This window comes from Macrobrachium nipponense, chromosome 6 (assembly GCF_015104395.2).
Source record: "Macrobrachium nipponense isolate FS-2020 chromosome 6, ASM1510439v2, whole genome shotgun sequence".
NCBI lineage: Eukaryota > Metazoa > Arthropoda > Malacostraca > Decapoda > Palaemonidae > Macrobrachium > Macrobrachium nipponense.
The window spans coordinates 83,089,361-83,114,360 of NC_061108.1; the positions used below are offsets into that span (position 1 = coordinate 83,089,361).

At 39.8% G+C, this 25,000-nt stretch overlaps 1 protein-coding gene across 4 annotated transcripts in view; it reads right to left on the bottom strand.

The window, feature by feature from the left end:
- LOC135216682 (putative inorganic phosphate cotransporter) overlaps positions 1–25,000 on the bottom strand; it is a 75,256-nt gene that overhangs the window by 34,879 nt on the left and 15,377 nt on the right. The gene's annotated exons all lie outside the window — the stretch shown is intronic.

Genomic DNA, 25,000 nt, shown 5'->3' on the forward strand with positions numbered 1-25,000 from the left:
AAGGTGGGTTCTAAGACGATGTTTAAATGCCACTGGTGATGGGTGCTGATCGTACGCTCCCATTTGACTTTTGCAACCAAAAAAGTGCCCCAACCCAACCTGATTTAGTCAGTAATCTAGAGCATACGTCATGCCAAGTTTTTATTTTGCCATTTTCAGCAAGTTAGACAAAGGATGGAGCATAGTACTTTTCATCACTTTCATATCTCTAGCGGTTCTATTCATGTCTTGAAAGATTTTGTTTTGCATTTACAGGTTTAGTCACGTAAGCATTTCTTGATGATTTTCTATCTGTTGGCAATCGAGAATAAAACGGATCAAACTATTTATCAACAAGCAGAATGAAATGGCTTGTAATTTTCCAGCCCTTCTCTTCAAATATCCTTGGTTGTCGAAGTGATCAAAAGATTTATAAGTATTTTGGACAGCAGTTGCACGGCGAGTTTAACTTTCATTCGTTGCATACCTATAATAACATTGATATGTTTTTCAGAAAGTTTATGAGCTGTCCGAAGATCACTTCATTCCTCTTTATTAGCTCTCTAACTGGACCATTGTGAGCGTACATACTACATACAGTTGCCTTAAAGTGTTCTTTTACCCCGTCCCCTTATGTTTTATGTAATTGGTCTGGTAAGAGCAATGAAGCCTGTTTGTCTTGTAACGACAAACGTGAATGGTCGAGATATTGATGCCAATGCTCATATTTTCTAATAACTACTATAGACAATGTGTTAATGATATTAATGATATAAGAATACTAGTTTACATTACCAAAGAATTAAGTTGTTAAATAAATAGAAAAATCGTATAGTAACAAAGTAATAGAAAATCATATTCAGTCCTTACTAACCATAATCGTCAACTTTGTTCCATTCAGGTGTGGCTGCTGCAGGCGTTTTCTGGGATCATACTTTTGTCTATGGTAGATCATTATTTAGTGTCAATTTCACACCCTCACTGATATCGCTGTGTTCCCGTGGACGGCGACACAGCGATATTAGTGAGGGTGTGAAAAAAGTTATTGAAGTCAAACTAACTGTTTCAAATATTTCGTTCAATATTTAAAATATCCCTCCACATGTGACCCAACAAAACATCAAGAAGAAATCAATTGTATTTTCATTTTTATGAAGGTAAACTCCATGATGATCATTCGCAGAATAGTGAGGTTCATATAAGTTCATGACAACTATGGTGGTAGTTCGAGAATTCATCGTTTGTTAAAGGCCCACTTGACAATGGAATTACAATGGAATTACCCTGTGTAATGTAATTAAGTGCTTTGTAAGGTATTTCCCTTTTAATACTGAATATTTATATGTATACAATTAGCAATTTGACCTTGCAAATAGATGCACCTTAAATGGGTAGATACATAGAAATAAGAGCTGGATTGAATTGCTTTTGCTTTCAGTATTCGTCAGGTTTTGATTTTATTTCTTTACATTTAACTTAAATGGCTAAATTTCTCCCCTCATTTGAGCTGGTCCTTGGTCATAATCATTACTAAAAAGTAAAACACCCAAGCTTTTTGTAATTATATAATCATGAGTTTTCTTTATTAAAATCAGCTGGTTTCATAAGTGAATTTTTAGCACCTATCTAAAGACAATTGTCATGTTCAGTGTTTTTCACAACCGTAATTTCGTATTAGCCTTTGTTATCTCAAGAAATACAGATTGATTGAAGCTATATGTCCATTTTTTTTGTCAAATTTCCATTCTCGAAAATTCCTTACATTGAAAAAAGAAACCCACAAGATTACTGAGTGTAAATTGTTTACTTGTGAGTATTAATATAGTATTTTACTAAAACTTAAGTACCTCCAGGCCTTAATTGTGGCCCATTCGCAAGTCAACACGGATGTAGATAACTACTTACTGGAGGCAGCATTGGAGTCTCCAGGTCACAGATAACTACTTAGTGGAGATAGCATTGAAGTCTCCAGGGATGTAGATAACTACTTACTTGAGGCAGCATTGGAGTCTCCTGTAGGAGACTTCAATGCTGTCTCCAGTAAGTAGTTATCTGTGACTGGAGACTTCAATGCTGCCTCCAGTAAGTAGTTATCTGTGACCTGGAGACTTCAATGCAGCCTCCAGTAAGTAGTTATCTGTGACCTGGAGAATCCAATGCTTTCTCCAGTAAGTAGTTATCTGTGACCTGGAGACTTCAATGCTTTCTCCAGTAAGTAGTTATCTGTGACCTGGAGACTCCAATGCTTTCTCCAGTACGTAGTTATCTGTGATCTGGAGACTTCAATGCTGCCTCCAGTAAGTAGTTATCTATATCCCTGGAGACTTCAATGCTTTCTCCAGTAAGTAGTTATCTGTGACCTGGAGACTCCAATGCTTTCCTCCAGTAGTATTATCTGTGTCTGGAGACTTCAATGCCTGCACCTGCTGCTCCAGTAAGTAGTTATCTATATCCCTGGAGACTTCATGCATTTCTCCCAGATAAGTAGTTATCTGTGACTTGGAGACTCCAATGCTGCCTCCAATATGTAGTTATCTACATCCCTGGAGACTTCAATGCTGTCTCCAGTAAGTAGTTATCTGTGACCTGAAGACTCCAATGCTGCCCCCAGTAAGTAGTTATCTATATACCTGGAGACTTCAGTGCTGCCTCCAGTAAGTAGTTATCTGTGACCTGAAGACTCCAATGCTGCCTCTAGTAAGTAGTTATCTACATCCCTGGAGACTCCAATGCTGCCTCCAGTAAGTAGTTATCTGCATACCTGGAGACTTCAATGCTGCCTCTAGTAAGTAGTTATCTACATCCCTGGAGACTTCAATGCTTTCTCCAGTAAGTAGTTATCTGTGACCTGGAGACTTCAATGCTGCCTCCAGTAAGTAGTTATCTGTGACCTGGAGACTCAAATGCTGCTTCCAGTAAGTAGTTATCTGTGACCTGGAGACTCAAATGCTGCCTCCAGTAAGTAGTTATCTGTGACCTGGAGACTTCAATGCTGCCTCCAGTAAGTAGTTATCTATATCCATGGAGACTTCAATGCTGTTTCCAGTAGGTAGTTATCTGTGACCTGGGGACTTCAATGCTGCCTCCAGTAAGTAGTTATCTGTGACCTGGAGACTCCAATGCTGCCTCCAGTAAGTAGTTATCTGTGACCTGGAGACTACAATGCTGCCTCCAATAAGTAGTTATCTGTGACCTGGGGACTTCAATGCTGCCTCCAGTAAGTAGTTATCTGTTACCTGGAGACTCCAATGCTGCCTCCAATATGTAGTTATCTACATCCCTGGAGACTTCAATGCTGTCTCCAGTAAATAGTTATCTGTGACCTGGGGACTTCAATGCTGCCTCTAGAAAGTAGTTATCTACATCCCTAGAGACTTCAATGCTCTCTCCAGTAAGTAGTAATCTACATCCCTGGAGACTTCAATGTTTCCTCCAGTAAGTAGTTATCTACATCCCTGGAGACTTCAATGCTGCCTCCAGTAAGTAGTTATCTACATCCCTGGAGATTCCAATGCTGCCTCCAGTAAATAGTTATCTACATCCCTGGAGACTTCAATGCTGCCTCCAGTAAGTAGATATCTATATCCGTGGAGACTTCAATGCGGCCTCCAGTAAGTAGTTATCTACATACCTGGAGACTTCAATGTTGTCTCCAGTAAGTAATTATCTGTGACCTGCAGACTCCAATGCTGCCTCCAGTAAGTAATTATCTACATCCCTGGAGACTTCAATGATGTCTCCAGCAATTAGTTATCTGTGACCTGGAGACTTCAATGCTGCCTCCAGTATGTAGTTATCTATATCCCTGGAGACTCCAATGCTGTCTCCAGTAAGTAGTTATCTATATCCCTGGAGACTCCAATGCTGTCTCCAGTAAGTAGTTATCCATATTCCTGGAGAATTTAATGCTGCCTCTAGTAAGTAGTTATCCATATTCCTGGATACTTCAATGCTGCCTCCCATAAGTAGCTATCCATATTCCTGGAGACATCAATGCGGCCTCCAGAAAGTACTTATCCAAATTCCTGGAGACTTCAATGCTGCCTCCAGTAAGTAGTTATCTGTGTTCCTGGAAAATTCAATGCTGTCTACAGAAAGTAGTTATCTATGTTCCTGGAGACTTCAATGCTGCCTCCAGTAAGTAGTTATCTACAACCCTGGAGACTTCAATGCTGCCTCCAGTAAGTAGTTATCTATATTCCTGGAGATATCAATGCTGCCTCCAATAAGTAGTTGTCCATATTCCTAGTGACTCCAATGCTTCCTCCAGTAAGTAGTTATCTACATCCCCGGTGACTTCAATGCTGCCTCCGGCAAGTAGTTATCTATATACCTGGAGACTTCAATGTTGCCTCCAGTAAGTAGTTATCTATATCCCTGGAGACTTCAATGCTTTCTCCAGTAAATAGTTATCCATATCCCTGGAGACTTCACTGCTGTCTCCAGGAAGTAGTTATCTATATCCTTGGTGACTCCAATGCTGCCTCCAGTTAGTAGTTATCTATATCCCTGAAGACTTCAATGCTGCCTCCAGTAAGTAGTTATCTATATCCCTGGAGACTTCAATGCTGCCTCCAGTAAGTAGTTATCCATATCCTTGGGACTTCAATGCTGCCTCCAGTAAGTAGTTATCTATATCCCTGGAGACTTCAATGCTGCCTCCAGTAAGTAGTTATCCATATTCCTGGAGAATTCAATGCTGCCTCCAGTAAGTAGTTATCTTTTTTTCCTGGAGACTACAATGATACTCTCAGTAAGTAGTTATTTACATTCATAGAGACTTCAATGCTTCTCTCCAGTAAGTAGTTATCCATATTCCTGGAGCCTTCAATGCTGCCTCCGGTAAATAGTTATCTATATCCTTGGAGACTTCAATGCTTCTCTTCAATAATTAGTTATCCATATTCCTGGAGACTTCAATGCTTCTCTCATCTAAGTAGTTATTTACATTAATGGAGACTTCAATGTTTCTCTCCTGTAAGTATCTATCTACATTCATGGAGACTTCAATGCTGCTCTCCAGTAAGTAGTTATATATGTTCCTGGAGACTTCAATGTTTCTCCCCTGTAAGTAGCTGTCCACATTAATGGAGACCTCAATGCTACCTCCAGTAAACAGTTATCCATATTCCTGGAGACTTCAATGCTTTTCTCCAGTAAGTAGTTATCCATATTCCTGGAGACTTTAATGCTGCCTCCAGTAAGTAGTTATCCATATTCCTGGAGACTTTAATGGTTCTCTTCAGTAAGTAGTGATCTATATTCCTCAAGACTTCAATGCTTCTCTCCAGTAAGTACTTCTGTATATTCATGGAGACTTCAATGCTGCCTTCAGTAGTAGTTATCTATATATTCATGGAGACTTCAATGCTGCTCTCCAGTAAGTAGTTATCTATATTCATGGAGACTTCAATGCTACTCCCTAGTAAGTAGTTATTCATATTCCTGCATATCTTCCTCTTTCCATTGATGCATTGTTTCATAAACTGGCCCACCTCAAAGTTTACCCAGCTTGATTAGCTGCATATTTTTATATATACCTGTCTAATAAGGGTTAAGTGGTTGTCCATATTTCTGGAGACTTCAATGCTGTTTGCTCTTCAGTAAGTAGTTATCTATATACCTAGAGACTTCAATTCAGAACAGTGTTTAGTCTCTATTAAAACAGATCAAATATATTGCGGCTTCAGATTAAATCATCAAGGACATAGAACCCTAGACTAAGTTAATGAGTCATTCAATGAATGTCCCGCTCAAGATGTAGGCCTAGGCCAAGGTCAAAAGAATCTGGCCTTTTAGTATCGAAACCAATGACTTACACTATATAAATTGTGGTCTCGGCCTAAATTTTTGAGGGCTGAAGACTAAGAGACTATGTCAGTTTCAGTCATGGTATTCCGATGTCAGATATAGGCCTAGGCTAAGGTCAGAAGAATCCATCCTCGTGGTCTCTACACTACTTTCAGTGCAGTGTGTATATGTGAAACGTCTTTCACTTCTCATATGTAGTTTTGGTTGGCATTGACCTGCTTAAGATGTTCATGATTGACAGGAAAAGCACCAAAAGAAGGAACAAAAAGTTTGTGCATCCTGTTGCTTTACTTTTAAAAACACTTTCATCTCATAATTATATCCTGAGCTGTCAGAAAGCTTTTTCTGCAGCTTATAAACATATATAATAGGTTGTCACAAATTTCATTGCTTCGAAAGAAAAATTAATCTTGGTGAAATGCCAGTCAAATCAAATTTACTCAGAAAATTAAATAACAGGTTAATCATTTGTAGAAGCCTTTTGGCTACCACGTCAACAGCAACACTAAATTCTGTTAGACCTAAGTACAAGAAACAAGATATATATTAGAATATGAAGGGTTGACCTTTAAGCAAAGGCAAACAGAACTTATTTAACTGCAGTTCCAGAGCTTTGTAAAAGAGGGGAAAGAATGGTCATGTGACCATTGAAATTTTAAGGTTACTGATTTTTCCAAACCACATCTCGTGAGGAGTGACCTGGGAGGTTGCAGGGCTACCTGAGGATGGATGGAGGGTGGGATTGGAAGATAGGTTAGGGAGGGGGGAGAGGGTGGCGGGTGGCGGCTGGAGAATCAGTAATGGGGGTGGGGAAGCCGTTAGTTAAACGGGCTTTCATTTAATTTGATCCTAACGGTAAGGAAAGCAAAAATCGACACTGATGCTCTAATCAGGGGAGGGTCAGGATAATACAAAACTGCAATTACTGGAATCAGGAACAATGCTTGTTAAACATGAAAAAGAATGAATAACAATTAGAGTGGATGTAGCCAAATGAACTACGTGTTCCCTTCAAGATTAGTTTGGTGCTCATTTTCACAAACAAAAAACTAATCTAATTCAGTTTCAATTGAAATTCTATTAAAAATAAAAATAGAATTAATTACAAGGACGCAAAAATAGCAAAATTTATCTTGAATTCATTAACTGACAAATCCAGGGATCATAAATAGTCGACGAATTCGAGACTGAAGCGACAAGAAATCCAGTCACGAATCCCACGAGAGGAAAGGCTGAAATGAAAACTCATATCGACTGCAAACTATTCCTTTTTATCCACTCTTGGGTTGGTATATAAGGACCATCAGGGTGGTTAAGGTGTATTGTTACTCGGATGACTCGAGTTAAATACCGGCCAGAGAAACTTCCATCTAGGCTACTCTGGTGAGAAGTGGCTCTAATAAAAAAAAACAAGTATGAGTGACAACACACTGGATACATTAGTTCCTTTATACATCTGGTGGTCCATAATTTTAGCCCAAAGCCTTCCATATCTTAACCTGTCAATGGCTATCATAGTTGCCTTTATGAAATTATATTTATAGGTCTTGATATTTGCGGTTTATGATTTCATTACTTTATAAATAGATGGATTGTATAAATCCAAAGCGTATATCCATTCAAATAACGTTCTGAAATTGACACCTAATAATGATCTACCATGAACAAAAGTAGGATCCCAGCAAGCGCCTGCACAGCCACACCTTAATGGAACAAAGGTTGACGATTATGGTTAATAAGGACTGAATATGATTTTTACCATTGCTATTTTTATTGCTTTGTTGCCATGCTATTTTTCTTTGTTTAACATCGACTCAGTTCACTGGTAATGTGAACTATTATTCGTATATCATTGACATATTGTCTACAGTAGTGATTAGAAAATATGAACATTGGCATCCAGTAGCTCGACCGTTCACATCCGTCGTTACAAGACAAACAGGCTTCATTGCTGTGTTAACAGACCATTATCATGAAAAGAAGGCAACTGTACCATCCGGCAATATGAATCCATGGTCAAGAGAATTATTTCTAAAAGCTTAACTAGATGTAGAGCATCCGCAAACACGTATAGCATTTGCTGTTCTCCATTGGATTAATGAGGACCTTCCTCGTGGTAGCCTAAGGCGAGGTTGAGTTGACGTCACGCAGAAGCTTATTTTGGGTCAGCGCTGACAAGACCTCCTATACTCTTTGGACCTTGAGTTGTACAATATTAACAAAATAGTAAATGAAAGAACAAAGCTTTTCACAGTAAAACTTAGCACAAATGATTAACAAAATAATTCGTCATTGCGGTGATACACAGAGGTAGCGTTTATATTTTTTAGGAATAATGAATGAATGATTTTAAGTTATCGTGCGTCGTGGTATTGTTGAGGAGAGAAGAAGAGACAGTTAAATCTTTACTATAATATGTACGTAAAAGCAGTACCAATTCACATAAAAAATATTTCACAATAAATTTAACATAATGATAAAACATGAAAACAAATGCAACACGGTAAAAAAAAAAAAAAAAAAAAAAAAAAAAAACGCTTGCTCAAGTCAGTGCTCGGTGCGCTGAGAGAGGGGGAGAGAGAGAGATAAGAACGGCTCTGCTTACCATTGACTTATTAGCTGATCTGGGATGATTATTCCCCCATTTCTTTCACTTACACTCGATCTACCCAAATCACTTTTATTTTTGTTACGGTAAAATACCAATCTAGTGATAATTGCTTTTTACGATATTTTTTCGACTGTAAAAGTAACTCAGCTCTGTAATAAACAAACTGGCGCTGCATTCAGCTTCTGCATGCCTTCGATTGTTTGTTTAAACGGCTTCCTTGTGAAAAGTTATTTTATTTCTCTTTCCTTTTCTTGCATTCTTGACTTATTGCTTATTTATTTGTAAAATCCTTATGTTTGTTTTAAAAGTCAGCCGTTTGCCAACAGTAAGTTGATGTATTGTGGCATAATTAATCTATTTCATGCACTTAAGAACCAAGTGTAAACACGCTAATTACTCTCTCTCTCTCTCTCTCTCTCTCTCTCTCTCTCTCTCTCTCTCTCTCTCTCTCTCTCTATCAGACACAATCGCACACACACACACACACACACTATCGATTCCTTCAATTATCTTTGTACCTAATGTGAAGAAAATGTCTTTTGTTATCAACTTTTGCAAACTGCAATCAATTCGGTTTGCTCAAGAGGGTTCCCGTGTGAGAGGTGGACAAAGAGGCAGGTAGAAGTGTACTGATTTTTATTACGTTGTTGTTGTTTAAGATTAAGCTGGCCTTGTGCCAGCACGGGCTCTTGCTCACAGAGCAGCCCGTAATTCTATTACAGTCAAGGGAAATATAAATATACAGCATGCGGACGGAAATGTGGTCACCGACCCGCGAGAGAGTAAAAGTGGGTCGGCGAGACCCGATTTGTGTTTCTTGAGAGACATAAAATACAAAATATAAAAGTACACAATATGTGGTTATACAAGCTTTATACACTGACGGAAAGCCCGCTGAATGCTCTCTCAGGGGGAAGTAAGAACAACGCGAATGATGAATTATATACAGAGAAAATTATGAATAAGCGTTGTCCTTACAAATACTCCCCCCCTAAGACAATAATTAGGTATGATTGTTGGCTGACTTCTTTGTACTTCGGGTAGTCACTCGCGGAAGCGAGCTGGACGGCGGAGGCGCCCTCGGGTGCGTGATATTAGTTGTTGTGGTAGATCCTCGGGGTTTTCCGGGGACGGGATGCCTCCCCTGAGGTGATCCTCGGGGGGTTCGACCGTCTTTCGAGGGCGGCCGCGGCTACGGCTAGGAGGTTTGGCGATCGAAGGAGTCGCTTTTTTTCCGAGGAAGATTGAGGCGCCCTGTGGGATCCGCGTCTGCGAGGTCCTCGTCCATGATGAAGGCTGGTTTCAGGCGATCGATTGTGACCCAGTCCTCGCGACCGTTGATGGATAAGAGATATGCCTTGTCAGTGCGTCGTAGGACGCGGAAGGGACCGCGGTAGGGTCTCGTTAGAGGCGGGCGGCGGCGGGCCTCGTCCCTGACGAAGACGTGCTTGCACGATGATAGGGCCTTCGGGAGGAAACGTTTGGTTCTGTCGGAGAAGGTTTTGACGCAGGGCGTGAACTTCCCGGCGGATTCCCGAAGCCTGGCGATGGAGACGTCAGCGTCGTCGGCATTGGTCGGGAAGAACTCGCCAGGGACTGTTAATGGCTCCCCGTATACCTTCTCCGCGGGTGATGCCTCGCCGTTTGCCCGCGGGGCAGCTCCTGAGACCGAGGAGGACCCACGGTAGTTGGCTCTTCCAATTTTCGTCGGTGCAGCGCGCCATCAGGGAAGCCTTGATCGAACGGTGGGGACTCTCTCCACCATGCCGTTAGCTGCTGGGTTGTAGGCGGTGGTGGCATGTAGCGACGTTCCCATTAGGCGGGCCAGGGCAGTCCACAACTCCGACAGGAAAACTGGTCCGCGGTCTGTCGTGATTTCGTCTGGCACTCCGAATCGACTGATCCAGCTGGCGAGGAGTGCTTCGGCACATGCTTTCGTGGTCGCCTCCGACATCGGCGTTGCCTCGGGCCATCTGGTGGAGCGATCGATTACCGTCAGGAAGTACCTGGCGCCTTCCGACGGGGGCAGGGGGCCAACGACGTCTATGTGGATGTGGCCGAATCTTCGTTTCGGCTGCGGAAATTTCCCCACGCCTGATTCCGTGTGCCGACTGATTTTGCTAGTTTGGCAAGGCACGCAGGTCCTGGCCCACTCGAGGGAGTCCTTCCGAATTCCATGCCAGACGAACTTCTCCGTCAGGAGGCGCACCGTCGTCCGGCCCGAGGGGTGCGAGAGTCCGTGTATGACGTCGAACACGGCTTTCCTTCGGGAGGCTGGGATCAGCGGGCACGGGCGGCCCGTGCTGATGTCGCAGAGGAGCGTCATGCCTGCGGGTCCGAAAGGCACGTCTTCCCACTTGAGGGCGGTGATAGCAGTGCGGTATGCGGCAGTCTCCGGGTCGGCAGCCTGTTCCCGGGCGAGGTCTTCGTAGTCGACCCCGAGACGCACGGCGTTGATTTCTATCCTCGATAGGGCGTCTGCCACGGGGTTCTTCTCGCCAGGCACGTACTGGATGGTGCAAACCGAACTCTGCGATGGCTGCTAGGTGCCTCTGTTGTCTCGCTGACCAAGCGTCGCCCGCCTTGGTGAAGGCGTGTACCAAAGGGAGGTGGTCCGTCTTGATCGTAAAGGGGGAGCCCTCGAGGAGGTAGCGGAAATGTCGCACTGCTTGGTACACTGCCAGGAGTTCGCGTCGAACGTGCTGTACCTCGTCTCGGCGGCTGATAGTTTTTTGCTGTAGAAGGCGAGTGGCTGGGGCTCGCCCTGGACCACCTGCTCGAGGACAGCCCCGCAGGCGACGTTGCTGGCGTCGGTGGTGAGGCGTAAAGGTGCAGCAGGGTCTTGGTGGCATAATGTCGCCGCTCTGGCGAGGGCCCTCTTCGTCTCGTTGAAAGCCTTCTCTTGTTCGGCCTCCCACGTTAGGGCCTTTGGTTTCCCCTTCAGGACCTGTGTTAGAGGAGACATGGTGCGGGCGGCGGCGGGGATGAATCGGCGGTAGTAATTGACCATTCCGATGAACTCCTGCAGGGACTTGACCGTGGTTGGTGTTGGGAACTTCTGCACCACTCCTACTTTCGAGGCCATGGGGCGCACGCCCGTCGCGGAGATCTCGTGTCCGAGGAAGTCCACCTTCTCGGCGCCGAAGGTGCATTTGTCGAAACGGACGACCAGCCCGTTTTCCTGCAGGCGCTTCAGGACCGCTCGGACGTGATGTAGGTGCTCCTCCAAGGACCTGGAAAAAATCAAGATATCGTCGACGTAGCAGACGCAGAAGGGCAGGTCCCCCAGGATGCTGTCCATCAGGCGCTGGAAGGTGGCCCCTGCATTCCTCAGGCCGAAGGTTGAGTAATGGAAAACGAAGGAGCCAAAAGGCGTGATGATGGCAGTCTTGGGGACATCCTCGGGGTGCACTGGAACCTGGAAATAGGATTTTAAGAGGTCCATTTTTGTGAAGACCTTCGCCCCATGAAGGGCCCCTGTCAAATCCTGCATGTTTGGCAAGGGGTATTGGTCGGGGATTGTAGCGAGGTTGAGTCTTCTGTAGTCTCCGCAGGGCCTCCAGGTGCCGTTAGGTTTCTGTACCATGTGCAGGGGCGACGCCCAAGGGCTCGATGCTTTCTTGCAGATGCCCATCGTTCCATCTCCGAGAACGCCTGCTTCGCCTCCTGGAGGCGGCCTGGAGGGAGTCGTCGGAACTTCGCGTGTGTCGGGGGGCCTGTGGTGGCTATGTGGTGGAATATCCCGTGCTTGGGCGGCGTCCCTGCCGCCTGACGAAGTTCCGGCTTGAAGACTTCGGGGAACTCCTGCAGGAGGTTGCCGTATTTGTGGGGGGCGATGGTACAAATTGTAGGGGCGCCCGGGCCTGCTGCCAGTGGAAGGGAAAGGCATGTCCCCGTGTCGAGGAGGCGTTTGCGGCCCACGTCCACCAGGAGGCCGTTCTGCGCCAGGAAGTCTGTCCCCAGTAGCGGGATCCTGACGTCCGTCGATTGTGAATTCCCAGACGTAGTTTCGCCCCAAGATGGATATCTCGAGGGGCTTCGTGCCATAGAAACGGATGGGGGTCCCGTTTGCGGCGACGAGGGAGGTTGTTTTGTCGGGCTCGCGGCTACGGTCTTTTCCTGACGGCGGGAATATCGAGTGCATTGCCCCCGTATCCACCAACATCCTCCGGCCGGAGATCGCGTCGCGGACGTAGAACCCTACGGTGTGTGGTTCCGACGCGGCCGTTGCCACGGGCGGCCTTGGTTTTGTTTGCCGTCGCCGTTTTTTGACTGTTGGAAGGTGCAAGGGCTTTTGCACCTCCTGGCGAATCTCCCGAAACCTCCGGTGGAAGCGGCACCAGGAGTTTTCACCTCGCTGCGTGTGGGAGGACTTCCCTTGGGATACGGCGCCGATCTCTTGCGTTGGGTCGTCGTCGTCTTCTTCCTTCTCTGCGGCCAGGCACACGGAGGATCGGGGGGGGGCGGCGAGCTTCGCGGCATTGTTCTACAACGTCAGCTTCTTTGCCTTCTCTAGTAGTTCGTCGTCCTCTAGGGTGTACGCGTCGGTCAGCTGCTTTCGGACGTCCGGCTCGAGTTGCCGCAGGAATATTTCGCGGCTCAGGCTGATCTCTACCTTTTTTCCGTCGGGGCCTATTTCGGGCAGACGGACGAGGCCCATCACAGTGTCCCAGGCATCTTGGGTGTCGGCGCCGCGCATGGGTTCGCGACTATGTCGAGCGCGGGCGGCCCTTTCAGCGATAGGCACGGAATAGGCTGTCAAGAGCCTTTCTTTTATCTCGTCGAGCGTGACAAGTCCGATTCGTGCTCGACCGGTCAGCCAGTTAGATATTCGGTCGAACACCTCTGTCGGGAGAGCCGCTGTGACGAGGTCAGCCTGCAGCACTTTGTTTGTGAGCCCCGCGATCCGGAATTGCCCTTCGGCTCGGAAGAACCAGGAAGACGGGTCAGCCGTTGTGAAGGGGGGCAATTTGACAGCTTGAGCGGCCGCTGTGTCAGAGTCCGTCGCTGGGGCGGGGGAGGCCCGGGTTTCCCGCGAGGTTTCCCGCGAGGTACTGTTTGCGCCCATTGTCCTCTCTCACAAAAACGGTCGACAGAGTCATGAATGGCGGGCCAAACCGTTTGAGGAAACGCCTGAACACACTTGGGCAGGTATGCTCCGTAGGTTTAGTCCGTTAGTAGGCGTTGGTTATTTCCACGGTAGGAGCTTTCAGAGATCTATACTGAGGCGCCGTATGAGTCCGTTAAAGATCTCTGAAGGTGAGCGGCGGTAGTGAGTCCCTTAATGGCTGAGCCAAAACCGCTTGGGTCACCGTCCAAACCGGGAGGTCACCAGTTGTGAGAGGTGGACAAAGAGGCAGGTAGAAGTGTACTGATTTTTATTACAGTCAAGGGAAATATAAATATACAGCATGCGGACGGAAATGTGGTCACCGACCCGCGAGAGAGTAAAAGTGGGTCGGCGAGACCCGATTTGTGTTTCTTGAGAGACATAAAATACAAAATATAAAAGTACACAATATGTGGTTATACAAGCTTTATACACTGACGGAAAGCCCGCTGAATGCTCTCTCAGGGGGAAGTAAGAACAACGCGAATGATGAATTATATACAGAGAAAATTATGAATAAGCGTTGTCCTTACACCCGTCTCTCCCTCCATCACCCAACTCGCTGGCGCCATTTTTACCAAACAGTTCATAAATCGTACACATAAAAAATAAAATTTAGAAAATTTTACTTCGTACAACATACTGTTTCATTACTTTACACTCTTGATTTAACTTTTGAACACATTAATAATAGAAAAAATGTGAAAAGGGGGACTTTTTGGGTTAGCTTGAACGAATTATCCTGATTCCCTTTATTTCGTTAGGGTTATTTGTTTCATATTTCGAACAAATCGTACTTCGAACAGCCTTCTGGAACGGATTAAGTTCGAAATACGAGGTACTACTGTATATATATATATATATAATATATATATATATATATATATATATATAGATATATATATATATATATATATATATATATATATATAATATAATATATGTAGATATATATATATATATATATATGTGTATATATATATATATATATATATATATATATATATATATATATATATATATATATATATATATATATATATTATATATATATATATATATATATATATATATATATATATATATATATATTATGAGCGAGAGAGAGAGAGAGTGTGTGTGTATGTTCATGTACGTATGTATAAAACTAGGCTCTCTTTTATAATGTTATTGTTAAGCGTTTCTATGCGAACACTTGAACATATTATTGCGAAAAGAATGTATTTGTTATGAAAAGTGATGCAGTGCGGAGCAAGATCTTTCGACCTTGAATACAATCTGGAGAGTTTGTGTGTTTTCATCACTGAATGCGGACAGTAATGAGATGTGCAACAGCTTCAAGGACGGGTCAAAGAATAAGTCAGTTTCAGATTATGAATACTTCACTGTTTTAACATTCTGAAAACGCGGTTCGACAACATTCAAAAAGGAAGAGCGGATAAAATCATTTATAGCAATGGAAACAGTAGTAGTGACAATGGTACTGACAGTATTAGTGTCAACGTCATAAGCTGGCTATGTCGCCTTGAAATAATTAAACTGCTGACCAGTGAAACACCAGGTCAACTTCAATATTTTCTGCCTATGAGACAATGGTCGTATGGTCTGAATTCTATTAAACTGCCATTAACTCTAGTTCTGCCTGGTCCATTGTGTTGCACGTGTGAAGACCTTTTTTACCCACTGATCACAATCTTGTATCTCTAGCCAAACAGAAAAAATCACATGTATATGTTTGTATGTAGAATTTCCAGGCCTTTCCGCCGATATATAGTTCATCAATGTAGGTCCATTATGTCTTTTGTTATTACCATTTTATTGACTGCTAAGAAACAAATTCTTCTCTATCTGTGTGTGAGTAGTTGACCCCTGGGGTATGGGCACTCCGTTTCCGTCTGCACACTGCTATGTATATATTGCTTGCCTAGGTAATAAATTTCCTACGGGCTGCTCTATGAGCAAGAGCCCGTACTAGCATAAGGCCAGCTTAATTTCAATCAACATAATAAATCTCATTACAGGCTGCTCTAGGAGCAAGAGTCCGTACTGGCATAAGGCCAGCTTAATCTCAATCAACATAATAAATCACATTACGGGCTGCTCTAGGAGCAAGAGCCCGTGCTGGCAGAAGCCCAGCTTAGTCTTCAACAACAAGTAATAAATCAGGCTACGGGCTGCTCTAGGAGCAAGAGCCCGTGCTGGCAGAAGGCCAGCTTAATCTTCAACAACAAGTAATAAATCAGGCTATGGACTGCTCTAGGAGTAAGAGCCCGTGCTGGCAGAAGGCCAGCTTAATCTTCAACAACAAGTAATAAATCAGGCTACGGGCTGCTCTAGGAGCAAGAGCCCGTGCTGGCAGAAGGCCAGCTTAATCTTCAACAGTAAGTAATAAATCAGGCTACGGGCTGCTCTAGGAGCTAGATCCCGTGCTGACATAAGACCAGGTAAATCTAACACAACAACATAATAAATCATCAGTAAGAGTCTGTTTTCATTGGGACCTCAAAAATGTCACCTGGCTAAGAACGTGTGGGTCTTTCACTTTATTTGGCTTTATGTACAGCCCTCCATAAGCCCTAGCTGTTACAAAGTTTATTGATGACGAACCAATAGTTACTTTTTTATCTATTCATATTTTCCTAGTGCACTGTCAGATCCAAATAGCATACACTCAGTTTTGTCTTCATAAGTTTCAATTTCTTCGCCGACATCCATTTTTTTTATACCGTTTCGACAGGCAAATAGAACCGAGTATCATCAGCAAATAAGTATACCTAACCTTGTGCTTGTTTAAAATGCTAGATAATTCAATTGTGTAAATGTCAAATAGCAGTGGACGCAGGACGCTACCTTAGGGCACTCCTTTTGTCAGATCTTTCTTTTCTGATTTCACATTTGATATAACTACCGTATCTTCCTGTTTTCTAAGTAGCTGCTGTACCATTTGAGTGTATCATCTTCGATGCTTACTGCTCTCTGTCAGTGCCATGCGAATTGAAGCAGTTATGATGCTCAGAATGAAAACTCCTGACAGGAAACGGGAGAGCAACACAGAATTAAGCAAAGCAGTGCCCATAAGTAATAAATATCCAAGCTTATTAGAACGAAGATATTCCCATTCCCAAGAAATGATGCAACGCCTCATTTCTTGATTACTGGCCGTTTTGTTGGCAGCAATAAGTATTTACAATAATTTCATCCAGTGATCAACAGCCTGTGATCGTGATCTTCACTATAACAGTTGTGACGTTCATTGAGCAATATCTGTGCGTGATGCTTACACTTCCCACATTATTTCTTAGAGTCCGGATTAATTTTGACACAATCAAAATTAGTAAATATAATTTAGAGGAGCAGCAATTTCATTTGGTGGAAAATAATGCGCCCATGTAAATCCTTATTACACTTGTATCTTGAGGCCTGTCGGTTGCACTTGGGTTAGTGAATTAACTGATACTGACTCTGCATTACCGTAAATCATATATGATGTCTGCTGAAAAAAAAATCGTTCCAACAATTTTTGGTTGCTTGTAAAGTTGTGGAGTGACGTTTCAAAACCCACTAGATAAATAACAATTCACATTATACTCTCAGAAAACAAAATAAGAATTCTTTCAAGTGAGATGCTGTTTACACCAAATAGCAGCAATTTAGACTAGTAATTGGTACCCAATACTCATTGAAAAATGCAATAAAAATTACATTTGCAGCATATTATAATACACAAAATAGCCATGATTGCCAAGTAAGGTATAAGTTTTACTGGAGTTATCAAAATGAATTGAAGTGATATACAATGATATACAAATAAATGTGGAACATATTTCATGAAACTATATATATATAATATATATATATATATATATATATATATATATATATATATATATATATATATATATTGCAACAAATCACTGTAGACGAGTGATGATCATATATGCATACAGCCAGGAGAAGGGTGAAATGAAATGACTTGAACCGAGCGCTTTCATGTATTTCTACACCTCATCAGGGTTCAGGTACAAGTGCCAAGAAAACAAATACAGAGTCACAAGAAGACTTCGTGGCAAGACAAATGATGCTAAAAAAAAAAAAAAAAAAAAAAAAAAAAAAAGCAGATAAGTCAAGTGCTCTGGTTATATTGGATAAAACTGAATATGAGAGAAAAATGTACGAACTGTTAGACGATCATACTACCTATATTCGACTGAGAAACAGTACTTTAGAAAATGATAATGCTCAGTTTAACAAGAATATTAAGAAACTCTTGTATAACCATAAGGATTTAGTACAAAAATTTCTAACTATTTGCCCAACTTCTCCTTATCTGTATGGTACTATAAAAACGCATAAACAAGGTAATCCAGTAAGACCTATTATAAGCTCTGTTGTTCTTTTGCATATAAACTATCAAAATGGCTTGTTGAAATACTTACACCACTAGTGGGGACGGTCTCGGGATGTTCTCTCGAAAATAATGTAGATTTTATCAGTCGTCTTAATAATTTTAACCCAAATTATGACTTTATAATGGTGAGTTTCGACGTTACTTCTCTTTTTACAAAGGTGCCAATAGATGACCTGTTAGAGTTTCTGGAGGATGAAATGAAAAAACATGTGTTCATAATGCCACACAAAACTTTAATAGAACTTATAAAATTGTGTATCAAAGGTTGCAAGTTTACTTTTAATGGTAATTATTATGAACAGAAATTCGGTATGGCCATGGGAAATCCTCTTTCTCCTATACTTAGCAATCTATATATGGAGTTTTTCGAAAGAAAATATTTACCGAATTTATTGCCAAGAGGTGTGTTATGGATAAGATATGTGGATGACATCTTTTGTTCATGGCCAGTGAAAAAGAACGTAAACAACTTTCTTAGTAGACTAAATGCACTAGTGTCCTCCATAAAGTTCACCCTTGAGAGGGAAGAAGAAGGAAAATTGCCATTTTTAGATGTGTTGGTACATAGATTTGATAGAAAGTTCAAATTTTCTGTTTATAGGAAACCCACAAATATCTGTTCTTATGTACATTTTATTTAAACCATCCTTTTAGAACTTAGACTGCTGTTTTTTCTGCTATGTTTTTAAGGGCCCTGCGGGTCAGCAGCCCCGAATTTTTAGATCATGAAATTGACAACATACGTGAAATTGCTGGCAATTTGAGGTACCCAAACAGTTTTATTGAAAACACCTATTGTAAGGCACGAAAAACGTTTTATGGATTGACAAAAACTGAAAAGTTCTAAAACAAAAACCTTTTAGTGCTTCCTTTTTATACCTGCTTTAATAACATCCCGAGACAAGTCAAACCACTAGGTATTAATGTTGTGTTCAAAACTCTAGGAACTATTAGAAACTTGCTGATAAGAAATTCACCTGGAAATGGAACAGGTTGTATTTATAAGATTCCGTGCAAAAATTGTAATAAAACTTACGTGGGACAAAGTGGAAAGACATTGGCAGTTCGATTAAAACAGCACAAATATAATGTAAGAACTGGTAATATGTCAAATGCATTATTTGTGCATATGAATAATAGTGATCATGTTATTAACTGGACAGACTCAAAGGAAATTATGTTTTGTAGAGATTTGGTGAAAAGAAATTTAATAGAATCATGTATAATTAAACAAGACTGTGATAATTTATTGAATATCAGCCTAGGTTTGTACAAAGTTGATGAGATTTTAACGAAGGGTATTTTAAAACAAAGTAGGGCTATTAGGTATTAGAACTGTCTGGTAGTTGTTAGCGTTGTTTGTTTTTTTAGCATCATTTGTCTTGCCACGAAGTCTTCTTGTGACTCTGTATTTGTTTTCTTGGCACTTGTACCTGAACCCTGATGAGGTGTAGAAATACATGAAAGCGCTCGGTTCAAGTCATTTCATTTCACCCTTCTCCTGGCTGTATGCATATATATATATATATATATACACACATATAGTATATATATACTATATATATATATATATATATATATATATATATACCTATATATCTATATCTCTATACCTATATATCTCTAATATCTCATATCTATATCTACTATCTATCTATCTATCTATATATCTATTATCTCAATATCTCTATATTCTATCTATCTACCTATCTAATCTAATCTATCTATCTATCTATCTATTCAATATCTCTATATCTATCTATCTTACCTATATCTAGTCTATCTATCTATAATACTATCGATCCTATCTATCTATCTATCTATCTATATATACATAAAATATCTATATATATATATATAAATATATATAAATAATATATATATAAATATAATTAAATATTATATATAACCTATATATATATAGATAGATAGCTAGATAGATAGATAGATAGATAGATAGATAGATAAATATAGAGATATTGAGATCATGAGATATTGAAATATTGAGATATTGAGATATATAGGTATAGAGATATAGATATATATATATATATATATTATATATATATATATATATATATATATATATATAGTTTCATGATAAAACCAACCCAAAGGCACGACTAGTCAAGAAACTTTTGATATAGTGTAGTATTAACAAATAGTAAGAAGCAGTGTATTACAGGGCATGGCTTTTGAGTCTAGTTTGGTGCAAAAGATTTTTACCAGTATGGAGTTTAACGTTTTGAAACTTTATTTGTATTTCAGCTTATCTCATGTCCCTTAGTTGCAGAAGGACTCCATTAGAAAGTTCTATACGCGTATTTATTCCCGCAAAGGTGAGAAAAACTACCACGCCTAGGTAGTGACATTACAACTTCTTTGGAAATGCTGAACGCCATCTCATTCCTAATCAGACAATCCTTGCCCATTTGACCAATTGGATGCCTCTCTGCCTACTAGTACATCTCTTGAGGGCTATTAAAACATTACCATCGACAAAGGTTAAAATGCTCATTCCAGCAGAGATTCTTATTCTGGATATCAGAAAGTTTGCGATGAGTTATAAAATTGCCTCATTAATTTTAAATTGCACTAAAGTAAAACTTGCTGAAATATGTTCCACATTCATTTGGTAAAAATATATATAGAGTGAGGGTAGAGTAATGAAAGAATCTACCAGTAGTTAAGGTAGAAAAGGAGGTAGATGTGTGCAGTATCAGACTGCAGGAATAGAAGTTTCGAAAATGAGACAAAACATAGGCAGCCATTTGCCAAAACAGTAAAATGCAAACTTCAGTGGAAAATCTGAACTTTGACACCTTCAGTGGGTGGTTACTGTAGATTAACGAAACCAATAAGACTGATCTAGGGGTGGCACCGGAAGTAAGGAAAGCCACTCAAGAAGTAGTAGGATGTGTCTTAGTAAGAAGTTAAGGAGGAGCTAGAATTGTGAGTTAGGTTCAGACTTCATTTCAGCTCCCAGAGAAAGTTAGTTAGGAACTAAGCCTTATACGGGGAGGCTGTATTCCTTCTCCCTCTGTTTCCAGTGTAGTGTTGTGTAAAGTGAATTTGTAAACTTATACTCTAATTATAAGTAAGATTAATTAAGTGGTGTTTAACTTGCCATGTATCCTGGAAACGTATCCATGTAACAAGCCCTCCTGAGAGACATGGAAGAAAAGAATTAAAACTACAATGTTCCTAAGAGAATAGAAACTCATAGCAAGTGATAATTGGAGGTTAGCCCATATAACAGATAACCTTCCAACATTACCCATAGCTACGAAAAAGAACCAGAAGAAGAAGAGAGAAGGAGAATAAAAGAAACCCGTAAGTACTCAAATACAACAACGAAAGAAAATTAATATAGAGACAGTCATAACACATATATATCTATATACTATATAATAATATATTATATATCATATATATATATACATATATATATATATATATATATATATATATATATATATATATATATATATATATATATATATATATATATAGATATATGTATATGTGTATATGCTTATATGTCACTAATAGCGTGTGACAATATATCTAGCCAAGGCCTTGACTAAGTATGTGTGTATATGTTATAGATATATATATATATATAATATATATATATATATATATATATATATATATGATATATATCAGTCGATGCAAGGTGAAGGACAATCCTTTATTCCCATTATATGTACTTTTAATGGGAATAAAGGGGGTTGACTTCCACCCTGCATCGACTGATGTCTACTGGTTGATAGAACCGCCTTCAATTCACTCTATATATATATATATATATATATATATATATATATATATATATATATATATATGTATATATATATATATATATATATATATATATATATATATGTGTGTGTGTGTGTGTGTGTGTGTGTGCGTGTGTAGTGCTTTTGTTGCACGCTGCCAATTTATGAGCCTGATCACATCACCGTGACTCATATATATACATTAAGCTACAAATATCCTTTAATATCCAATTCGCTGTACCTCGGAATTAATATATTTTCATGTGTGTCAACCGACGAAATTATTATCAATAAAAAATTCCCCTTCGGTTAACATATATGACAATATATTAATTCCGAGATGGAGCGAACTGGATATTAACCCTCTTACGCCGAAGCCCTAAAAATCAAAACCTCTCTTGTATGCCGGGGCCGGTTTGGAGTGAGCGCCGAAGAGAAAAAATTTTTTCAAAAAATCACAGCGCGCTTAGTTTTGAAGATTAAGAGTTCATTTTTGGCTCCTTTTTTTTCCATTGCCTGAAGTTTAGTGTGCAATCATCAGAAATGAAAAATAATATCATTATCATATGTAAATAATGCGATATATGGTAGCAAAAAAATAAAATTCATAGATAATTGTATTCAAATCACGCTGTGCAAAAAACGGTCAAAGCTAACGAGTTACTTTATTTTTCGTTGTATTTTACACTAAATTGCAATCCTTTTGATATATAATACATAGTAAAACAATAAAAGCAACACCGGAAAAATATTATCACAAAATGATGTACGAATTCGTAACGCGCGGACGTAAAAAAATGTTAGTTTTTCAAAAATTCAAGACCGTAATTCTAAATATTGTTCTAGAACTTCCAATTTGTTTCAAAATTAAGACAAATGATTGAATATTACGATACTGTAAGAGTTTTAGATTAGAATTGCAGATTTCGACCATTTCGGACGAGTTAAATTTGACCGAATGTCGAAATTTTTTTATATATATTTTTTATATGCACATATTTCGGAGATGGAAAAAGCTACAACCTTCAATTATTTTTTATTGTATTTTTCATCAATTTGCGCACATTTTGATATATGAAACTTTATAAAAAGGCTAATATGAAAAGGAGCAAATATTAGGATAATGCGATATACGTATTTCGGAGACTTGCGGCCGCGAATCGGCGCGCGGATGAGGTAAATATATTTTTCAAAAATTCACCACCTAAATCACAATATTGTTTTAGAGACTTCAAATTTGTTTCAAAATGAAGAAAAATGACGGAATATTACTAGGCCGTAAGAGTTTTAGCTTACAATTGCGTTTTTCAATTTGACCGAGCGTGGTTTTTTTTCTATTTATCGTGATTTATATGCAAATATTTCGAAAAAAGAGAAAAGCTACAACCTTCAATCATTTTTAGTTGTATTCTACATGAAATTGCGCACATTTTCATTTATAAAACTTTATGTAACAGCTAATTTTAAATGGTGCAAACATTTCGACAATCGCACAAAAAAATTCTGATTTTTTCGGAAGAGTTACCGCGCGAACGTAAGGAAAATTTTTTTTTTTTTTCATAAATTCACCATAAATCGAAATATTGTGCTAGAGACTTCCAAGTCGTTGCAAAATGAAGGTAAATGATTGAATATTACTAGAATATAAGAGTTTTAGCTTACAATTGCGTTTTTCGACCATTTCGGTAGAGTCAAAGTTGACCGAAAGTTGAAATTTTTGCACTTAACGTTATTTATATGAAAATATTTCGAAACTGATAAAAGCTACAACCATGGGTTGTTATTTGTTGTATTGTGCAGGAAATTGCGCACATTTCCATATATAAAACTTTATGTAACCGCAAATTTAAAAGGGTGCAAACATTAGGACAATCGCACAAAAAAATTTATCGGAAGAGTTATCGCACGAACGTAAGGAAAAAGTTTTTTCATAAATTCCCCATAAATCGAAATATTGTGCTAGAGACGTCCAATTTGTTGGAAAATGAAGGCAAATGATTGAATATTACTATAATATAAGAATTTTAGCATACAATTGCGTTTCTCGACCATTTCTGTAGAGTCAAAGTTGACCGAAGGTTGAAATTTTTGCACTTATCGTTATTTATATGAAAATATTTCAAAACTGATAAAAGCTACAATCATGAGTATTTTTTTGTTGTATTTTACATGAAATTGCGCACATTTTCATATATAATACTTCATGTAAAGGATAATTTAAAATGGTGCAAAAATTATGTCAAAGTGGCGAAATAATTTCCGAGATGTGTCACTGATACTTTTTAGTGCGATAAGAAAGAAATTCGCGCTTGCGCGCCTGCGTAGCGATTGTAAACAAAACAACGCCTTGATCCGTGAACTCCCAGCATCCCCCAAGGCGCGTGATACAAAAGTTTTCGGCTGGTAGGCCTCTAAGTATTTTTCCGCGAATTTTTAAAAAAACTTTTTTGAGCCGACGTATGATACGTCCAATCGGCATACGGGAGACATTTTGACTCGACGTTTAATACGTCCAATCGGCGTAAGAGGGTTAAAGGACATTTGTAGCTTAATGTATATATAATATTATATTATATATATATATATATATATATATATATATATATATATATATATATAATAATATATATATATATATATATTAATATATATATATATTATATATATATGTGTGTGTGTGTGTGTGTGTGTGTGTATATATTGTTCTAAATTGCTCGTTCCGTTGGTAAAAATATATTTATGTAACTTTCAAGCACACCTAAAATGGTCCTGTATGGAGGGACGAGGGTAAGAACAAATAAAAATCTATGGCTGACTTTAGTTTAAATGTACTATATTTAAATTTGAATTAAGGGTAGGTCCTGATATTAATAGAAGGTGGTTGATTGCTGGTCCATCAGAAACACATGCTGGGAAATGACCCAGACACAGAGATATGAATTCTCCAAAGCGTTATTGAAATGCAACTGCCGTATCAAAGGGTTCCCAATTTCCCTCTCACAATGAGGCCTGATAATGTCTGCATAGAGATTGCATTCTAGCATCAGTACTAAAGTGATGGTCACGTGGGAAAACTTTACACATTACTTGCTCTTAGCATTGCATATCAAAGCTCACTCAAGAGGGGCATAGAATGACTGGGAGCTTATACAGAAAGGAATACTACGTTGCTTGATTAACTAGGGGGATATTTAATATCATTACTAGCCTCACAAGGGAATTAATCACAGCGTTGAACCAAAATGAGGAGGTAAAGAGCTGAGCCAAGAAATGGGGGGGTGGGGGGGAAGTCACCT